Source organism: Oncorhynchus masou, chromosome 21 (assembly GCF_036934945.1).
Source record: "Oncorhynchus masou masou isolate Uvic2021 chromosome 21, UVic_Omas_1.1, whole genome shotgun sequence".
Lineage (NCBI taxonomy): Eukaryota > Metazoa > Chordata > Actinopteri > Salmoniformes > Salmonidae > Oncorhynchus > Oncorhynchus masou.
In genome coordinates, this window is record NC_088232.1 from 53,511,164 (window position 1) to 53,517,304 (window position 6,141).

The 6,141-nt window shown below is 40.9% G+C and overlaps 1 long non-coding RNA gene across 1 annotated transcript; it reads left to right on the plus strand.

Annotated features, from left to right (window-relative positions):
* Positions 1-1,566: 1,566 nt before the first annotated feature.
* On the plus strand, positions 1,567-2,788 carry LOC135508519 (uncharacterized). The gene is made up of 4 exons (XR_010450808.1): positions 1,567-1,645; positions 2,152-2,191; positions 2,284-2,405; positions 2,701-2,788. It is a non-coding gene; the product is annotated as an uncharacterized LOC135508519 (long non-coding RNA).
* The last annotated feature ends 3,353 nt before the right edge of the window (positions 2,789-6,141 follow it).

Genomic DNA, 6,141 nt, shown 5'->3' on the forward strand with positions numbered 1-6,141 from the left:
GGGTTAAGGTTAGGGTTAAGGTTAGGGTTAAGGTTAGGGTTAAGGTTAGGGTTAAGGTTAGGGTTAAGGTTAGGGTTAAGGTTAGGGTTAAGGTTAGGGTCAGTTTTAGGTTTTGGTCAGACGGGCTGTCAATGGGATGTTGGTCAGAAAAGTCCATGTAGTCTTTCCCTTCTCAAACCTGTCCTCCCCCTAACCAGCTCATATCATGTATTCCACCACCAGCACACCTGATTCACTCAGCAGAGGTTTGGGTGATTAGTTGACCAGTGGTACAAAGTGGACTGGATCTAGGTGAACTATGTGGAGAGTCTTCCAGGGACAGTACAGTACAGACGGAGAAGCTAACAACAGTGTAGTTTACTCAACTCATTCAAACTATCATGAATATTGTTTAGAGAGAAGATCTGCACAAGGGCATAAAGTTTAAGATATAGCAAGAAAGGACAATATGCAAGGTAGCCAAAGTGGAATCAAAAGTCATAGGCCTAATCATCAATCAAATATGAAATATAAAACCCAAATATAATCTACATATAAAGACAACATGTCATCTACATGTGTTATAGAATAGCTCCCTTCTCACATCCCAGGTCATGTTTGGACTGAAACGGGACAACTCAACGGGCTATGCGCATCTCCCCAATAGTCTACAGACAACTTTCCTGAGTGCAATGTCATTAATGTGACCGATATGTACAGTATAATAAGCATAGTGAAGAAGGAAGAGATCCCACCTCTGACGCACAGCAGAGACATCGCTGCTGAGATTTCCCCTGGAGCAAGAGTCCCTCAAGAATTTAAAAACAGTCATTGCGTTTCAATGAATGTCCTCCCCAAACGCTTTTTGCATCGTGAACTATCCTCCCAGTCCCTTGGGAGTTCAGCGGATGGATGATGCGCCGCTGCCATTTACTTGGATGAGAAGTTGGACGAACGCTCCTCCAGCTCACGATACGAAATGGTGGAGAACTGCAGTGTGGTGATGTGTCGTTCACGAACGAACGGCTCTTTCTGAACGGATCTTTTTGTTGAACCTCGGGAACCGAATTGCATCGGTGAAAGAGCCATTCACCCGGCTCTATGATTTGCAAACTGCTACTACTGTTTGTTGAGCTCAGAACAACGTTTTTCTGTAGATAAATTACAACATCATTATCTAAAGGGGTGAATCCTCACTGCAGAAATTACAAATAGTGGGGAAAGAGTTGTGATTGTATGTTTGTTTGTACAGTTATGGCTGTAATGTTATTATTTTGTGTTCTCACTAAACACCCACATTTGTATTTGTGTGGGAAATGTGTGTAGGCTATGTTTGCTGTTTGTATTTCATTGAACTTTAGGCCCATACAAAGACAAATCACACAACATAGAATTCCAAATAACCTTAGGCAAAAATACACGAAATAAAAGTCAAGTGAAAATAGTTATAAATGTCTTTATCAACTATGAGTAGCGAAACGATATGACTTTTGGACACTGATGCGCAGGAGAACCCCTAGCTGTCAATCAAGCAGGCGCGGTGAACGGATTATGACCATCAAGCGTTCCAAATGACGCAACAATACAGTTCTAGAACAGAGAAAGTTAATGCGAAGATATTATTCGGTTCCACACTAAAACTGCGCTTTGACACGTGTGATTTGAGGTGAGTCAAATATTTACAGAAGTTTACAATACATTAACCATCCGCTAGCCTACTTAGCCAATAATTCTGTCTTGGTAAGATAACACACGTGAAGGTGAACGTTAATGTATTTTAAATATTTTTTATTTCTGACATTATATAGCTAGCCTTATAAAATGCAATGATTTATTATAGCTTTGTTATTTCTGTTGCTATCAATCACTCCATCTGTATCTACTCTTCTGTCTGTCGGACTATCTGAATTGTCTGTGTACTGTCGAGCCAGAAAGGTTCTTTCACATAGGCTCATATTCACAAAGTCTCATAGAAGGAGTGCTGATCAATAATCAGTTTGGTCTTTTAAATGAAACTGAATACGTTTTGATGGACAGGAGGCGACCTGATCCTAGATCAGCACTCCTATCCTGAAACACTTTGTGGACACAATCCAGGTGTACTGTGATTATGAAGTTGTGATGAGGTATTATTATATTAGTTGTGCTGATGCATGATGGGTTGTAGGCTAGAGCTTGAGGACTCAACTCTGAAGACTGTTTCACTGACCTGGTGAGTAAATGTTGTGTACAATGGCACCATCTAGTGACAGAAACATAGAAACACACATTGTTGCTGAACGAAGGCATCTCTTTATTTTCCAGAAATAAAACTTGTAGACCTTTCCTGCAGCCTCTGAGGAGATGGACAGCTCTTCTTCTTCTGGACGATCTCCGTCTCCTACTGGGACTGTCTTCTTACCCCCTCCTATCATGTGGAACAGTCTGTAAGTCATTCATCACATAACCTAGCTGTGGTCCAGGGCATTATGTGTGGCTTGCTGAAGAAAGGCTCAGTGTCTGCAAGCTGTACGTAACGCCCTGGACCAGAGTGACACATGACCCACCTCTGGCCATCATGGACAGTCAACTCATCACATTCACCTACTGTAAGTCACAGTTGTGTGATTTGTGTTATTAAAGACAGTTAAATTGAGCAGAAGTTGAATTATTATTGTAATATTGTAGTAAATTGTCTGAGTTCACTTCCTAAATAATGTGTTGACATTCCTTTGCTCCCAGCTACCAGCAGGCAGAGATGGAGGTTCACTTCCTGAGAGAAGAGAAGAAGACCTGTACAGAGAAGGAAGCCCACATGCTTGAGTTGAGGGGGAAGGATCGAACGATCCGAAACCAGAAAAAGGAGATGGACAGACTTCAAGTGTGCCTCTGGGAGGAGGAAAAGAAGAGGAATGGTGGAAAGGAGAAGGACATTGAACAATTACAGTCTGAGACAGACCATCTCCGAGCCCTTTTACAAGATGAAAGGAGGAGAAGAAGAGTAGAAAGGGGTATCATGAAAGAGTGGAAGGCTGAGATCCTGAGACTGAGGGAGGCAGAGAGCCAGAGGGAAGCAGAGAGACAGAGGGAGGCAGAGAGCCAGAGAGAGGCAGAGAGCCAGAGGGAAGCAGAGAGACAGAGGGAGGCAGAGAGCCTGAGAGATGCAAAGAGACAGAGGGAAGCAGAGAGACAGAGGGAAGCAGAGAGACAGAGAGAAGCAGAGAGACAGAGAGAGGCAAAGAGACAGGGGGAAGCAGAGAGACAGAGAGAAGCAGAGAGACAGTGGGAGGGAGAGAGACAGAGGGAGGCAGAGAGAGCCACAGAAACGAAGGATAACCAAAGGAAAATGCAGGAGATCCACAGACTCAAACAACTGCTGGATCTACTGATGGTGGACCTACAACTGGCCCACGTAAGACATGTCATTGTTATTATTAAAAGGCAGTGTATATTCACCCAGCTGAAAATGAATAGTGGCAGACAGTGGTACGCTAACCCAATGTTAACTTGTATTCCTTTCCTTAACCCTTACCTTAACCTCACTGAAACTATACCTAACCTTTACCTTAACCCAACCCTGGGTCCTGAACCTAACCTTCATTTATCTCAACCCCTCTGCCTTTCTTCTGCCGGTTGAATATCCACTTCCTTATTAACGTCATTACTGTTGTTGTTGTTGATAACTGTATCTGTGCAGGTTGGAAATAGTTGCATTAGTGAAGCATCATCTGTAGGAGTCATTTCTACAAGCATAAACATCAGAGGCAACATTGTTGTAACATCACACAAATTGTAACAGGAATTTCTCAAACCCCAAACTGAATGGGCAAGAAGGTTTCACATTTTGGACATAATTGATTCCATAAAATTTTTTTTCAAACCATGATAATACATTAATTGACAATGAATTGTCCAGATGAATTGATCAAAATGACCCTGCTATTGATGTTGTCCAGTGTTTGATTCAATTACCTAGCTCTAGGTTGTATTTCTGTGTATCATTCTCTGCAAATCCATTGAAAGTATGTCTTGGTCATAGATTATCACTAATTTTACCTTTTAAAATGAAGCAAGAGATTGAGAGATTGAGGCTATGGCAGAAAGTCATGGAGGATCAGCGACCAAGACTGGCCTGGAACAACAAACCTATTGAGACAGGAAGAGAGAGGGAAAGAGAGAGGGAAAGAGAGAGAAAAGCAGAATTGGAAAGTCAAGAAATGAAGAAGAAAGTGGAACAGGCAGAAGAAACGATAAAAGCGTTAGAACGAGAGATTGAGAGATTGAAAGAGATTGAGAAGGAAATAACATTTGAAAGAGAAAGAGACGTGCGTATTGCAGAGAATGAGAAAGACAAACTGGTTAACGAAAAGGTAAAAGAGTTAGAGAGAGAGGTTGAGAGACTGAAAGAAGAAATGACAACAAAAGAGATTCAATACAAAATCAAATTTGAAAGAGCGAAAGAAGCGTTTAGAAGACAGAATGAGAGAGTGAAACAGGTTAACCAAAATGTACTAGTGTTAGACAGAGAGGTTGTGAGAATGAAAGAAGAGATTAGATTGAAAGACGAGACTCAACCAGAGAGAACATTTGATAGAGACAGAGAGAGAAAAAATGATTGGAGACGAAGTGAAGAGGAGATGAAAAATAGAGTGGAGAGAGAGATGGAGATCATCATCCATGACAAAAAGACGTCTGAATTGGAGGAAGTCTTCAAGAAAATCAAGGAACAGCGGATAGAATTAGAAAATATGGAAACAGACAAATATAAATGGAAACAGAACCAAATGGACACGGAGGATAAGATGGAGGGTGAGGACAACAAACAGAAAGAGGTAGAAAGAAAGAGAATGGAGAAAACACTAAAACAGAGACAACAAGAAGATGAGAAGAAGAAGGAGATGGAGAGAGAAGAAGAGAGACGCAAACAGAAGCACATAGAGATGGAAGAGGAAGAAAGAGAGAGGGAGAAAGAGAGACAGAGACAGATTGAAAGGAAGAGAATGGAGAAGAGACAGAAAATTATGGAAATAGAAGAAGAGAGACAGAGGCAGATTGAAAGAGAGAACGATGAAGAAAGATGTAAACAGAAGCAAATAGAGATGGAAGAGGAAGAAAGAAAGAGGGAGAAAGAGAGACAGAGACAGACTGAAAGGAAGAGAATGGAGAAGAGACAGAAAAATATGGAAATAGAAGAAGAGAGACAGAGAGAGATTGAAAGAGAGATTGAAGAAGAAAGATGTAAACAGAAGCAAATAGAGATGGAAGAGGAAGAACGAGAAAGGGAGAAAGAGAGACAGAGAGAGATCAAAAGGAAGAGAATGGAGAAGAGACAGAAAATTATGGAAATAGAAGAAGAGAGACAGAGAGAGATTGAAAGAGAGATTGAAGAAGAAAGATGTAAACAGAAGCAAATAGAGATGGAAGAGGAAGAAAGAGAGAGGGAAAAAGAGAGACAGAGGCAGATTGAAAGAGAGAACGATGAAGAAAGATGTAAACAGAAGCACATAGAGATGGAAGAGGAAGAAAGAGAGAGGAGAAAGAGACAGAGACAGATTGAAAGGAAGAGAATGGAGAAGAGACAGAAAATTGAAATAGAAGAAGAGAGACAGAAGAGATTGAAAGAGAGATTGAAGAAGAAAGATGTAAACAGAAGCAAATAGAGATGGAAGAGGAAGAACGAGAAAGGGAGAAAGAGAGACAGAGAGAGATCAAAAGGAAGAGAATGGAGAAGAGACAGAAAATTATGGAAATAGAAGAAGAGAGACAGAGAGAGATTGAAAGAGAGATTGAAGAAGAAAGATGTAAACAGAAGCAAATAGAGATGGAAGAGGAAGAACGAGAAAGGGAGAAAGAGAGACAGAGAGAGATCAAAAGAAGAGAATGGAGAAGAGACAGAAAATTATGGAAATAGAAGAAGAGAGACAGATTGAAAGAGAAGAAGAAGAAAGATGTAAACAGAAGCAAATAGAGATGGAAGAGGAAGAAAGAGAGAGGGAGAAAGAGAGACAGAGACAGATTGAAAGGAAGAGAATGGAGAAGAGACAGAAAATTATGGAAAGAGAAGAAGAGAGACAGAGAGAGATTGAAAGAGAGATTGAAGAAGAAAGATGTAAACAGAAGCAAATAGAGATGGAAGAGGAAGAAAGAGAGAGGGAGAAAGAGAGACAGAGAGAGATCAAAAGG